The 14,739-nt window shown below is 40.1% G+C and overlaps 1 protein-coding gene across 1 annotated transcript in view; it reads right to left on the bottom strand.

Moving 5' to 3' along the window:
* The window catches only part of LOC122792709 (cubilin-like), a 3,134,001-nt gene that overhangs the window by 1,420,470 nt on the left and 1,698,792 nt on the right, over positions 1 to 14,739 (bottom strand). The gene's annotated exons all lie outside the window — the stretch shown is intronic.

Raw genomic sequence — 14,739 nt, 5'->3', positions numbered from 1 at the left:
CCTATATCCATGAGGGACTTGACTTGTTTCTGGGCCTCTGCCCACTGATTTGGTGGCAGATCTGGCCATCCATTTGGAATTGGCAATGTGTGGAAATTAAATCTGTACCCCTGGGATACTATGTTTAAGACCCACTTGTCCTGGGTAATTAGATGCCAATTTTGAGCATAAAGTGCTAGTTTTCCCCCTAAACGGGCTGCCAAAAGATAAATGCTTGAAGATGGCAGAGGAAAGTCATTGAGACTGTTTACTGGAGGGTGGGGCTTTGCTCCCTCCTGATTTGGAGGTGGAGGCACCCCATTGTTTTGTCCTGTGAGATCCTTGTGACTAAAACCTGGAGCCTTTGGAGTGTCTGGGTTTGACTTGTGTGGCTCTGTTGGACACTGGAAAGGACCAATTCTTAGTAGGCCAGTGCCTACTGAACCTGGGTGGCTGCACTTGCAAGAAATCTTTTACAGTTTGCATAGATTTAGCTTTGTCTTCCATCTTTTTAAAACCTCTTCTGCCTTATTACCAAACAGACTGTCCTGCTGTAAAGGAGCATCCAACAATTTAGCTTTAACATGATCAGGCAGATTTTGCTCCTTGAGCCAATCATGCCTTCTTATCACAGATCCAGTTATGGCGGCCCTGCAAGAGGCCTCCAAGGAATCAAAACCATATTGCAAAGTATGCTTTCCAACTTGTTCAGCTGAATGCAAAAAGTCCTGTAACTCTTTATTTTCCACACAATCAGAAATCAACATAATTTTCTGTTTCAGTAAGCCCATAACATGCTGTTGATATTTAAGCATATGAAATTGGCAGTTTAAAGCCCTGATTGCCAGGGTTGCAGACGTATAAACCTTCTTACACCATCTATCCAGCGCCCTGGAGTAACTATCTGAAGGGGTAGGATTTTTGGCTGTAGAAGCCTTAACACCCTTGGGACCCTGAGAAACAGTTTCAGGGTCAGCAGCAGGATTTTTGAAAAGAAATTTGTGGGAGTCAGGAACCCTGTAATATCTGCATGGCTTACTAGGAGCTGGAGGCAGGGAATCAGGAGCCATGCTGGATTCTGAGAAAACATCATCAACAATGTCTAAAACAGGAGGTATAGCCAAAGGCCTATGCTGAGGAAGAAGAAGAAAATCCCCAAGCCTCTTTTTGGATTCTGAAAAGTCCTGACTCTCCCAATGAAAATGTTCCCTTAAAGTATGCAAAGTCTCTCCAAAAGAAAAATCCTCAGGAGAAGAAGCAGAAGGGATGGATTCCTCTGCGAAAATTCCTGCTCAAAAGAGGAATCAGAAGAAATGGAAACCTGATCTGAAAATTCATAATCAGTGCCTTGCCTAGGCCTCTTAGCAGGGGGGGGGTTGGGAACCCCTGATCAAGGTAATTAAATCCTCAGCCATTTTGATCATTTGTTTTTTAGGCATACGGGCCTAAGCACGTCACTCATGTGTTGTTTTTTTAGACATAGAAGTAGGTTTTGGTCTTGTTTTTGATGATGGCGTTGGTTTAATAAACAAATGTTGAGGCCTGAAAACACCCTCAGAAGCTGGTGCCTGCTCAGTGGCTCCAGACCCATCCAAGGGAGAGACATCCGCGGGTTCAATACTTGGGGAGAATCTCGCGGCATACCGGACTCCGAATGGGTCTCAGTAGAGGCCTGCGACTCAAAAGTAGCGGGCATCAGGGGCTGCGAAAGCACCTCACTGAGTACCGGCAAACTGGCGACTGGCTTAGGAGAAGCTTTGTCATCGGTTTTGGAACTCGACAGTCTGTCTCTGTCTTTTTCCTTGCGTTTTTTGTGAATTCCGGTAGTCGGATTGCTAACCAACGACATTTCAAGATAGTTAAATCTTGAACCAAAGTATTTAGAAGCAAAAATGTACCGACGCTTGATAGTGCACTGGTTAAATTTAGCACAAAACCTACGGCAAGGCACATTGTGATCAGGGCCTAGGCAAGGAATACAGTACAAATGAAAATCCTTATGAGGTATTTGCTTCCCACAAGTAATACAATTATTAACTTTTACCGACATCGGGAAGGAGCAATAAAAAGTTTCCCCAACGGAGTACTTAGCTTTAGTTTGAAGACTTCGGTTCTGAAACTCGAAAATGAAAATTTCAGGAGTCGGCTTCTGCATTGGGCACCGCGTGGCAAGAAAGACTGATTAAAATGGCATTGGCTGCATGTTTTATACCCCTGATGACCTGATGTCATGGAAGAGGAGACAGCAACCAACGCAGGACCCAAGACTTTGTTATTCAGGCCGACTGAGGGCAACCTGCCAGCAGATTACCCAAATGTAATGACTGCAACAGTGAAACACGAAGAACATCTAAAATATTTAAAGTCGATTTTTCTTCACAAGAAGAAACTATAGACAAAATATTCCTCATACCTTCGCAATTACTTAGAATTAACTTAAACATATGAGCCTGACAATTCAAAAATCTGAAAATCTAAGTTGTAGAAGCATACACATTTTACCATACTTATCAATAATCACCCCATTACTGTCAGAAAGACTAAGACTGGAATTAACTAAATGTTTAGCATCAGCAGGATTACCTAAAGCTATAGCTGCTGGGTCAGGTTTGGAAAGATTGTATAAAAACTTAAAATACTGAGGAATGTTATTCATCCTATCTGCTTATTTAGGGACAGCAGGCTGACTATGGGGAAAGTGTTTTCTGATGGACAGAAAAATCAGTGTTCTCGCACTGAAAACCCTGGCACATTCTGGAAATAGTCTCAGAGAAAAAGAATCCCCCGATATTAAGAATCAGAAAACCGAGGAGAAAACCCTGTATCTGTTCTTTCATCTTCATGATCAGATTCAGAATCCTGAATCTCTTCAAGAAAAGCTGTATCCCTCTTTCTTTTACCAGAAACCACCTTATAAGAAGTATCAATAGCCTTAATTAAACAATGAGTAAGACACAATAAAATACTCCTGGTAATTTGATGAGGAGTAGATATATGCTTAGTTTTCTATTTCTTTTTTATAGGAAATTTGGGACCAACAATATTATTAATGGCAGCAGCAGCTTTCTCTGGGATGGGCACAACATTCTGACAAAACAGGGAAGTCTTCCTTGTTCCCTCCCCAAGGACAGACTACAGTGGATATCCCTTGTTAAGAAAGGGGTACCAACAGCCACAAAGGATGTGCCTAACTCCTGGTCCATAGGGGCTTTAGATGTTATACCAGAGAGAGTCAGGGTAAAAGATGAGTGGTCTGAGGAACAAGATATGGCAACAGCGAGCCACCAAGCTGCGGCTGAGCAACCTGCTAGCCTGCTGTGGTGACAAAGGCTGATTGTTTATTTTTTTCTTTCTGTGACTGGAAGATGGATCATCCATGGGACTGATAGCTTGTTCCATGGTCAAGCTGAAAATGGTGCCTCTTTCCCAGGGAAAACAAGCAGCAAGAGCTGGTAAAAAAATGAAGCCTTTAAAAGTCACTTTTGTATTCAAGAACACAATAAAAAGCACTTTAAAACAATGTTCAGCACCAAAATGAAAAATAAACATAATTTCTCCACAGAAAAAAAAATGTTTTTCATTTGCTTTAAACAACTTTTAAACTGACAGGAAAAATGTATATTCAGATTTAAAAGTAAATTTAAGTCTGGTGACAGTTTGTTAAAACACAAACTCCTGGCTTAAAATACCTTGGCTAAACATGAAAATACAATAGCAGAACACTTTTTAATGCAGAAGATTTTTCCCCCAGGGGAACTTATCAGTCCAGCAAAGGAACATAACAAGCCGACAACTGATCTTTGAAAGCCCACAGATAAGCATTCTCTTCAAAGGTAGGAAAGCTCTGAAGGGCTTGGCTCCCAAACCTGTCTTTTAAATCAGCTCAGCTCTAGCTGACTGCTGGGCTGTGCATGTGGAAGGTGTCCTGTAAGGATATAATGCATGTAGCTAAAGCTACTGCAGCAGTAATCAAGATGATGAACATCTTAAATTACATACACACACACACACACACACACACACACACACACACACACACACACACACACACACACACACATTTACAAACACACAAAAATATACACTAAAGACACACTGTAGCAAGATTAGAGTCAAACTCAGTAATTGGCAAGCAGTAGTAATGATACTCCAATGCACAGCATCTTGACACTGTGTATATCATTATGAGGAACGGTTCTCATTAAGTGGTTTACAAAAGTCCATATTCCTGTCAGTTCCACAGTGAAAAGGGTCTGCCACACATTCAGTGATAAGAATATTTTAATTCATATCCATTTTAAATCATACAAAATCTTATTAATTCATCAAAAGACTTTTAATAAGCATAAAGTAACACATTTAATCAACCTGTGAGCTTCCTAGTTGAAGTAGTAAGCTGTTAGAAAGTATTCCACATTTTGGCCATTTATTCCAAATTACGAGAGACAGTGCTTCAAATTTTGGAGATAGAAGATTGACAGCTATGCCCTGAAGTCTTCCCAGTATAGTCGCAGGGTATGACAGGGCTTAGTATGGTTCATAGTGCTAAATGTAAGAAAAGGTGCACTATATATCTGTGTTATATATTACAAGAAACTGTTTTTTGCACCCTGAATAAGCATGTCACATCTGAGACCTGAAAAACTTAACTCTTGCATCTCCACTCTTTTGTCCTCAAAAGCCAGTTAAACTAGAGGTCTGGGATTGTTGTGCGCCTAACCACCAAGGAAGGGTGGTAGGGCCTGTGGAACATCAGCAACTGCCCCTTGACATTAGATGGGTGTATTTTTACTTTGTTGTTAACTGTCACAGAGGAGACCAGTGTACATTGAAGAATGGCAGAGGTCAAAGCATGTGCATGCCATTGCCAGTCCAACTCCACAAGTCCAAAACTGAGTATACTATATATATGATAATGCAATGAGTGCCACTGTTCACCTTGGGGAGGAAACAGCTGGAGAACAGAAGATATTCAGCCCTTTCCTTATAAGCAATCACTGTGATTCTGAACCTTGAATGCTGGCATTATAGTCTGGATCAAAAAATTATTTGACAGTGTGCCAGCAATAGAAGTTGGGTGTTAAGGATAGAATACTTGAACACCTTAGGGATATTAGGAATGTTAAAGAAACCAGCGCACTATCACTACATATAGCTAAAGAGGGTAAAGAACATAAATTTAGCTTTATGGTACTAGAGATTCTGCATAGTACCAAGAGAGGAGGTGACTGCGGTGGTGGTGCTGCGGTAGCGTTGTCGCCTCACAGTTAGACATTGCACGTTCGATTCTCAATTAGAGCGTCTTCTGTGTGTCAACATGCATGAATGGGTGTTCCTTCATTGAAGGTTGTGTATTAGGCCTGGCAAGCCAGCACGTGAAAATCTACTGCCAATCATTAGCGGACCGGAGTACCACTGTGGCGACCCCTAACCGGGAAAAGCCGAAAGAAAGACAGAGAGACCAAGAGAGGAGGTGACATAAATAATAGAACCAGAATCTGGTGAACAGAAATGGATTTTGCGCTTTCAAGCTGCTAAACCCCCTGGTTTAAACAACAGAGTTTCCCTGAAACCCTTCCTTAAAGCACAGCCATTAAAGCATTGATTTCTCTTTTTAATACTTTATCATATATATTTCAATAGTCCATCTTCTATTTTTTACTATTGTATTCGTTACCATTTTTGAGTACATATTGTTCATTTAGTCTGTTTTTATTAATTTTTTTTAAAGATTCATATATTCTACAGATGTATTTTATCACATGGCTTTTAGCTATGATGCACATTTTTTCTGATTTTTGATTGGATGTTTTACTGTTTAAAAATGTAACAGTTATTCTATCTTTGTTGGTCTGATGAAGCGGATGTTATTCTGAGAAAGCGCTTACCTACTACAATAAAGGACATATTGATTCTCACTGCTGTGTGGAACCAGATTATTTTTCTTTTTCTTGTATTCTCTGGTTTTTGCATCTGATTCCTTATTTGGTTCAAGGACTGTTTTCATTGAGTATACTATATATCTGATAATGCAATGAGGGCCACTGTTCACCTTGGGGAGGAAACAGCTGGAGAATAGAAGATATTCAGCCCTTTCCTTATAAGCAGTCACTGTGATTCTAAACCTAGAATGCTGGCATTATGGTCTGGATTAAAAATTATTTGTCAGTGTGCCAGCAGTAGAAGCTGCACCATAAAATGCCACATGCCATCAAATGCAAAGCCTTCCACACTTAGTCAAAATTTCTCCAGCATGAATATCTAGTCAGACTAAAGTCACAAAACTCATCACATACTGAGAATAATCTTACATGAATCATGTGCTGACAGGTTTTTCAGAATTCTATATTTACCGTGCACTGAAAAATATTATTCATGCATCTCTCAGATAATTCTACATGCATTCATTTCTCAAATAATCTTCTATGCATGCAATGCTGGGATAATACTACAAGCACCAGCTCTCAGATAATCTCTTGTACATCCTATGCTAAGATAACCCTGCATGTATCCCACACGCATCAAGCTCTCAGATATAAACTGGCTGATGCTGTCTTGGTTATCTGTTAGGAGAATACTGATTTCATCCTTCCACTGAAGGGCACTCCATGGAAGCCCTAGAAACATGTTCCATAAACACAAAGATTCAGAAGTGAGAGTCTACCCAAGATATGAAGACCTTCCAGTTGAGCATGGTGGGTGTAGGAAAGTGTATCCGCATACAGGGGGTGAGAACACTAGATGTTGCAAACCACTGGGGCTTAGTGTCACAGGTAGTACACCACACTTCCGATTGGTACTGCAGATGCAAGACCCATACCACAGCTCAATGTTGCAGGTGTTACACCTACACTAGGGATCAGTGTCACAGGTGCTAGGCTCACACTGGGACTAAGTTCTTCAGGTGTCACACTCAGTCTGGGGATCAGTGTCACAGTTGGTGCAGCACAGTGGGGTCCAGTGTAAAAGGTGCTGCAGCCATACCAGGACTCTATGATTCAGTGTTGCATGTGGTGTACCCACAGTGGGGCTCAAGTGTCATAGGAGCTGTAATACACTGAGGCTCACTGTTGCAGGTGTTATGCCTCCACTGGGATTCAATTTTCAAGTGCTACACTCACAGTAAGGCTCAGTGCAAAGGTGCTGCATCACATTAGGGCTCCTTGTCACAGGTGCTAGATCCACATTGGTCAATGTCATAGATGCTATATCCATAGTGGGATTCAGGGTTGCAGGTATAATCTCCACACTGGTGCTCAGTATAGCAGGTGCTTAACCACACTGGGACTCTGTGCAGCAAGTGCTTAACCCCAATAATGCTCAGCAGGTGCTACATCCACATTGGGGCTCAGTGTTACAGGTAATAAACCACATGGGCACTCAGTGTAGCAGGTGCTCAGTCACAACGACACTTATACTAGCATTTGCTACACCCACACTGGGCTCAATGTTTCAGGTAATAAACCATACTGGGACTCAATGTTGCAGGTGATATACCAGTATTGCCCAATCAAAGGGAAGAGCTATAACAGCATCAGGAAAAAATACCAAGTCAGTTGTGAAAGAGGACCTACCAGCATGCAGCCCTTGTCTCCAAGGTCTGTCAATAATGCAATACTTTAGACTTTCACACTTTATATTGTTAATAAAATGTATGTTGATGCAAAACTTGATATTCTGTTAACATTTTAAGTGAAACAGACTTAGAGTAATATTTAAAACATGCCTGGTTTTAGATATTTGTTTCACTGTTATTTTTACCTTTGTCCAAAATTGTTGTGTGAACAAGTTGAGCGATATGGCTGTGTTCTCAAGAAAGATGTTTAGGTGTCATAGAAACATATTCTTCATTATTGGTGATAATGGACTCAAAAGGTTATTAGGATAAGAATACTCCTTGTTGTCCACAGCCAATGATTAATAAGTAGAAAATCAGGGCTTCATCTATTTGTTATGACACAGTGTCTTCCTTGGTGGAGTTTTATTTATTTATTTCACTTGGGTGGTGTGCTGGTTAAAAAATGACTATTTGCAAGCATAGCTTGGATGAACAGCACTCACAAGAGGAACATAAAATTGAAAATAACTACACAGTGGGGAACTATACAATATAAAGTAGTTAAAACAAACAATATGATTTATACAATTTAATAAAATTAGAATCAAGTATTTAATCAAAAGCATAACAAAGAATATATTGCTGCAAGATAAAGAGGTACAGCTATAATGCATGATGATACAGATAAGAAGAAGGTATAGATATTAGGTCATGACTGTTTTAGGAAAGCAGGTTAATTTAACTTGTTGTACGTGAGATTTAAGTCATTTCTAAAAATGGAGAGGTTGTTAGAATCTCTTAGGACTGGGGAAGAGATTGCCAGAGAGAGAGGAAACTGTGAAAAGGTGTTTGGGCAGAATGGAGGTTTGATACTGTGGTGGTAAGAGAGGAATCCTGACTGGGAATGATAATGGAGGCTGCAGATGGAGTTTTTTTCTTTTTTTGTGGAGTATTGCTGAGAGTAGGGGAATGTGTTAAGGTATAACAATTTAAAGGGGTGTGTTCTGAGAAATAGGTTGGATCTTAGTTTAACAAGAAGTAATTGCCTCTGTCACAGATGAGGCAACTGTGCTCTCATTGTGAACACAATTGCCTTTGTCACAGATGAGGCAACTGTGTTCACAATGAGAAGAGTTAGTAATGGACTGACAAATGGAGTTAGAGATAGTTTTGAAGGTATTAACATTTTTTTAGAGGCCAAGTCTATTATGGGAAGAGCATGCTGTAGTTGGGAGAGTAAAATTCCATTATCTATAGCAGACCTGGCAGAGGAGGTGAGAAAGGGTGAGATGTTTTGGACCAGAAGAGCATGGAGTTTATTTTTGCTGTTTGCAGATTGAGGAGAGGTTACTGAATTCTTGTAAGAAACCATTATCAGTGAGGATGGCTTTATCACACTATAGAAATGTGGTGGAAGTGGTTAAGTCTGTCTTTTTATGCCTTGTGATCAAGTTAACGTCTTTCCAGAAGCCTGTTGAAGAGTTAAGGATTTGTGTTTGTTGGATTTGTGTCTTCTAATGGATTATTTGGATATGTTTGTGGGGCTGGTGGAAGTGAATAAGCTTGTTGGTGGTGGGGTCAGCTTTACACGTGTCAAGCTTCATCCATTTAATAGTTATCTAAATTATTTGTTTAGTCAGCTGGGACTGCATGGCTTGAGAAGTCTTTTTATCTCTGGGAAAAAGACGCCTTGGAGTTGAATAAGGCTTGAGGTTAGTGTGTTTACTGCAAAGCTAGAGTCATCAATGGACATTATGCAAGATGAGGAGAGACGCATGAGGTGGTTTTGTACTTTGGAAATACTTTCTTTAGACTGAGGTCTGAATGTCTTTAAGATGGGGCAAGTTTATAAATTGGTTGCTAACACTGAATGTAATGGATTAGTTGTCAATAAGAGACAGAGGGAGAACTGAGATGTTGGACAGAGAAAAGGGTATGTTTGTGATGATTAAGTCAATGGCAGAATGCGTATAGGATCTGAAATTTGATCTTATGGGTTGTGTGATTACTTGAAGGCTGTCATCTGCAAAAAAGAGGAGGATCTCAGAGGAATGAGTGCCTAAGTAGTTGAATATGAAAGCTTCAAAGAGGATGATGTTATTGTTTTTGGGGATGAAGGATAGAATAGTTGAAATTATTGCGGTGAACTTATGTACTGAGAATGGAGGTAAGTGGAGGCCAGAAAAAGGTGTTTTTGTTGAGTGATGAAATTTTTGGTAGGATCCAGTTTGGCTTTGGTTAATATGTGGCAATGACCTGGAAAAAATACAATGAGATTTAGGAAATTCCTACGAATGATGGCAGCTCCCGTGCCTGGGATTTTTGCAGGTCTAAAAATGTGGAGAATATCAATGACGGGAAGGAGATACATTCAGTAATAGTATGCATGTCTTGGTAGTGGTGGATGAAAAAAGCATTAATCTGGGCCGTTTTTTTTTTTTTTTTTTTCTATGGGGATTAAAAGGGCACATTATACATTAAGTAGAGAGCTGGAGGGTGAAGGATGGTGAAAACTGACAGGCCCCAGGTTAGGCTCAATGTTTCCTATTAGAAAAAGTAAATAAATTATTGGGCTTAGTAGAAGGAGATGGATAGGGTTCCTGGAAAACAGTTGGTAAGGGTGTCTAGTTTTAGAAATGAGTAAGGAGTTGAGTTTGTGAGGGTGAAAGAGGTGGGAGTTATTTGTTAATTGCCCTGTAAAGTGGTATTGCTTCAGAGTGAAACAGATAGTGGGGGAAAAGGAGAGATTGTATTGAGGGTTAGCATAATGGCTAGGGTAATTACCTCACAGACAAGAGGTACAGGGTTTGATTCTCACCAAGGGAAACTAGCTAGGCATAATATGGCCCACAAGGGCAGCTAGCCTAGTACTTTGCTATTAACTTATACAGCAGGATTAGAATGTCATCTGCTTGCTGTGAATTCTGCACTGGTTTCTTGGAGAATTTGAGAGTGCTTTATTTGGAGTAGGAAGACTGAAGTTGGCATGATTGTGAGTAGAGAAAAAGTAAGCATGGGAAATGTAGTTTTGAGGCATAGTGTGATTGTGTGTGTGTGTGTGTGTGTGTGTGTGTGTGTGTGTGTGTGTGTGTGTGTGTGTGTGTGTGTGTGTGTGTGTGTGTGTGCGTGTGTGAGTGTGTGTGTGTGTGTGTGTGTGTGTGTGTGTGTTTAAGAGGAGGATAAAACTTGGAGAAACATGGGTGGAGAGTGTAAGGAAAGTGACTGCACACAGCCAGCACCACTAGACATGGAAACGAGTTTAGGGGTACAGACCACCAGAGGATGGGAAGTCACCATATTTATACTTAAGATTAAGCATTTTAACTTTACTTATTCAAAGTAGTTACTGCTATGGGACATGGGCTATTGGGTAAGCTTTCCTAATTCTGGGACAGAGGGCTAGTGGAATGGAAGGAAGACTTTTGGGAAAAAAGGTAAATGATGACACATATCCTTCTTAACTGTTGAATTGTGGATAATAGAGCTCTCAGCAGTTTAGGCATATGTCCCTCCAATGAATTGCTGCAATTAAATCAAACTAAAAAAGGGTAGTTTTCCTAACCAGACAGAAACCTTACAAATCTTACATTTATTATGAAGGTAGCATCTGATTTATTTTGTTGAAAGTCATAATGGGCAGTCAATTATGTCTGAACTAAAGGGCTAACTGAAAAATTAATGATAAATACTGATGGCTAGCTGAACATGTACCGAGGTACTTCGGTGAAATTTGTACATGATAAAGATATTTTAAATCATGTAAGTGTGATGAATCCAATGCAGAATTTTTAATGTTATGTGAATTACTGCAGGTTATTATAAGCAAACACAGAATTTTTCATTTTATGTGAATCATTGCAGTTTATCATATGCAAACCAAAAAATATTTTCTACTCTTCTACAGAGCTTCCAAACTCATAGCTACAATGTTAGAGAATGCCAGTGCCCCCCCCCCCCCCAAGAGGGTGTCAAATTAGTCTCACAGGTTCATAGGTAAGTAATAGGCAAGCTGCCCTTGTGGGCCATTTTAAGCCTAGCTGATTTCCCTTTTGGTTCTTTAATTAACCCATCCCATTAGGTGATAGATTGGCCTTGCCAATCCCACAGTCATTAATTATATATTACTCCTAGTCAGAGTATGTGGGATCATACCGTGGGATAAAGCATTTATGAGCTTCCTCTCTCTATTAGTAGTACAGGCAGCAGTCCTGGGGTAAATTTTGTGTTTCCCATCCAGAGATCCAGTTGTTCTTGAATGTGGACAGGGATGACCTTCGTATTATGCGATCGGGGACTATTTTACAGAGCAGTGGTATCCTCTGCGAATTAAGCCTCTCTCTTCAAACTATTTTGTTAATGCTGCAGAAGAGGTTTAGCTCCCTAAACAGAATATTTTTGATGTCATTTGACTTGCTGATGTGCAGGAAATCCAACAATACTGGGTTGAAGGATGCCTTGTATGTCAGATTCATGACACTTCTTAGCAGTCTGTAGGATACCAAGTAAAGTGACAGAGCTTTCAGTCAGTCCATGTAGGACATATTGTTTAGGCCTTGCATCTTTTTAAAGAAGTATCTCAAATGAAGGTCAGCAGGGCTAAAACTGAATATATATGTGTAAATGTGAGGGAGGGTAGAGGAATGGTGAGGATGCAGGGAGCAGAGTTGGTAAAGGTGGATAAGTTTAAGTACTTGGGATCAACAGTTCAGAGTAATGGTGAGTGTAGAAGAGAGGTGAAGAAGAGAGTACAGGCAGGATGGAATGGGTGGAGAAGAGTGTCAGGAGTGATTTGTGACAGACGGGTACCAGTAAGAATGAAAGGGAAGGTCTACAAGAGGGTAGTGAGACCAGCTATGTTATATGGGTTGGAGACGGTGGCATTGATGAAAAGGCAGGAGTCAGAGCTGGATGTGGCAGAGTTAAAGATGTTAAGATTTGCACTGGATGTGACTAGGATGGACAGGATTAGGAATCAGTATATTAGAGGGTCAGCTCAGGTTGGACAGTTTGGAGACAAAGCAAGAGAGGCGAGATTGCATTGGTTTGGACATGTGCTGAGGAGGGATGCTGGGTATATTGGGAAAAGGATGCTAAGGATGGAGCTGCCAGGTAAGAGGAAAAGTGGAAGGCCTAAGATAAGGTTTATGGATGGGGTGAGAGAGGACATGCAGGCGGTTGGTTTGAAAGAGCAAGATGCAGAGGACAGGAAGAAATGTTAACAGATGATCCACTGTGGCGACCCCTAATGGGAACAGCCGAAAGAAGGTGATGATGATCTCCGTGGGAATTCCAGTTGTTGCATGTGTCTGGATAGATATATGCTAAAGTGGGAATTATACTCAATGACAGTCTAATGAAGTCAGAGCAAAGGAGGATAGTGACATCCCTAGATCTAGACACAATCCCTTTGTTTATAAGCTCTACAATACAGAAAGACTTTCTTACAACAATGGACACATGTTGGTTGAATGTTAGATCATAAGTTCCCATGTTCTGAACAAATGGGTCATCTCTTATTAGCTTGTTTCTTTTTATGCTTAGTCTTTTCTTCAAGTAATGAACACCCATAAACTATGAGGGCAAACAGTGTTGTCATTTTCATATTTCTTAGATACTAAAGAAAATGTTTTCTCTGTTTAAGGATGTTGTGGTCCACAGACACAAAAAGGATTTCTTGACAGATCTTTTATGTTGTCTGAAGGCTCGTGTACTGTGATGTTTGATAAGGCATAGCCACATATATCATTTTCCTAATTTCTTACTGTTTGAGTCAACTACATATCTTAGTTAACACACAGCCTAATTTTTGACATCAGAAGTGTTATCGTAAATCAGCACTTTGCATTTTTTCAGTTCCCTCACAATTCTGCCATCTAATTAAAATTAAACAATTCCTCTTGTAATTTCCTCTTGCTCTTGTGTATTTGTTGATCAGTGAATACACTGACAGGAAAATGTTTTTTTTCAAAAATTATATCAAAGATAAATTTAAGTTATAGCAAGGTTACATTTTGCTGGTATCAATTTAAACAAAGTGGTTTTCAGATGTTACAGCCTACCATAAGACATTAACAGATAAGCAATCATTCAACCATATCTCACAGTTATAGCTACAGGTGGCACAGAGGTTACCGGTGGAAGTTGCAGTTGCTGAAGAACTGGGTCATCTCATTGTAGCGTCAAGGGTTTGATTCTCTCAGCTCTCATTTGCCTCGTGTGTAACCTTGAGCAAGTAACTTAACCAAACATTACTTCTGGAAAGACCCTAAAAAGGGACTGTGTGCCAAGTGGTCTTACCTGGTTAACAAATGGGATTAAAACTTAAGCTACAGAAGCTATTTTTATCATTACTAATAGATAGTCAAGAACTTCTTCTAAATGAAAAACTGCTAATAGCCAGGTAGTAAGTACAATAGTTTAGCTATCAGACATGAATTCTAGAACCTGAAGAATTAATAGCACTACTGAAACAGTCAGTTTTGTTGTCACATCCCCAAATCTGGCTTATGCATCAGTTAAAGCAAACAACAGATCATCAGGCACAGGAACGTTACTCACATGACAGACACTTCACATGTCTTGTGCTGCAGATCCTGCTCTTTTCTGTTGCACTGATCAAAATTGGCTCCATTCTGTGTGCATGCATGTGCAGGCATGGAGAATGCAGAACTGTATGCAGCATTCTAGATGGAACCTTGTAGCTGCAGATGATCTGTTTGTACTTCCCCACTTAACTGCCTGATCAACTGCCCCGTCCTCTTGGGGTAGGGGTCAAAACAGTCACAAAAATCCAGAATCCAAGGCCTTTTGGCTTTCAACTTATAAATCATGCCCCGGTCAGTTTGCATGCACTGACTTTCAATTTATTCAAATATTTTTTAATAGTTTGCCTTCATTACCAAGAAAATATAAACCCTGTGACATAGACAAAGCAAAATAACAAGACAGCTATCTGTAGTAGGTTTTATTAATAAGCATGTCCCATCATATTCTAGACATAGATAAGTTCCAGATGAACAAATCTAGTCAATGCTCTCTCGACACAGAGATTTCCTGATGAAATCTTTTTAAGTGCAGTCACAGCTGTTCTTCTAAGTCTTTATCGCATATACTATACAAGCAGCTTGCAGGGCTACTGGTGCTTATACAATTGTTACAGCAGTAAATGGCGCTCTGTATCTGCAGCTCCTTTGCATTTTATT

This window comes from Protopterus annectens, chromosome 2.part0 (genome assembly GCF_019279795.1).
Source record: "Protopterus annectens isolate FY-2018-M chromosome 2.part0, PAN1.0, whole genome shotgun sequence".
Taxonomy (NCBI): Eukaryota; Metazoa; Chordata; order Ceratodontiformes; family Protopteridae; genus Protopterus; species Protopterus annectens.
The sequence above is the reverse complement of the archived record's forward strand: the minus strand, read 5'-3'. Positions and strand labels throughout refer to the sequence as shown.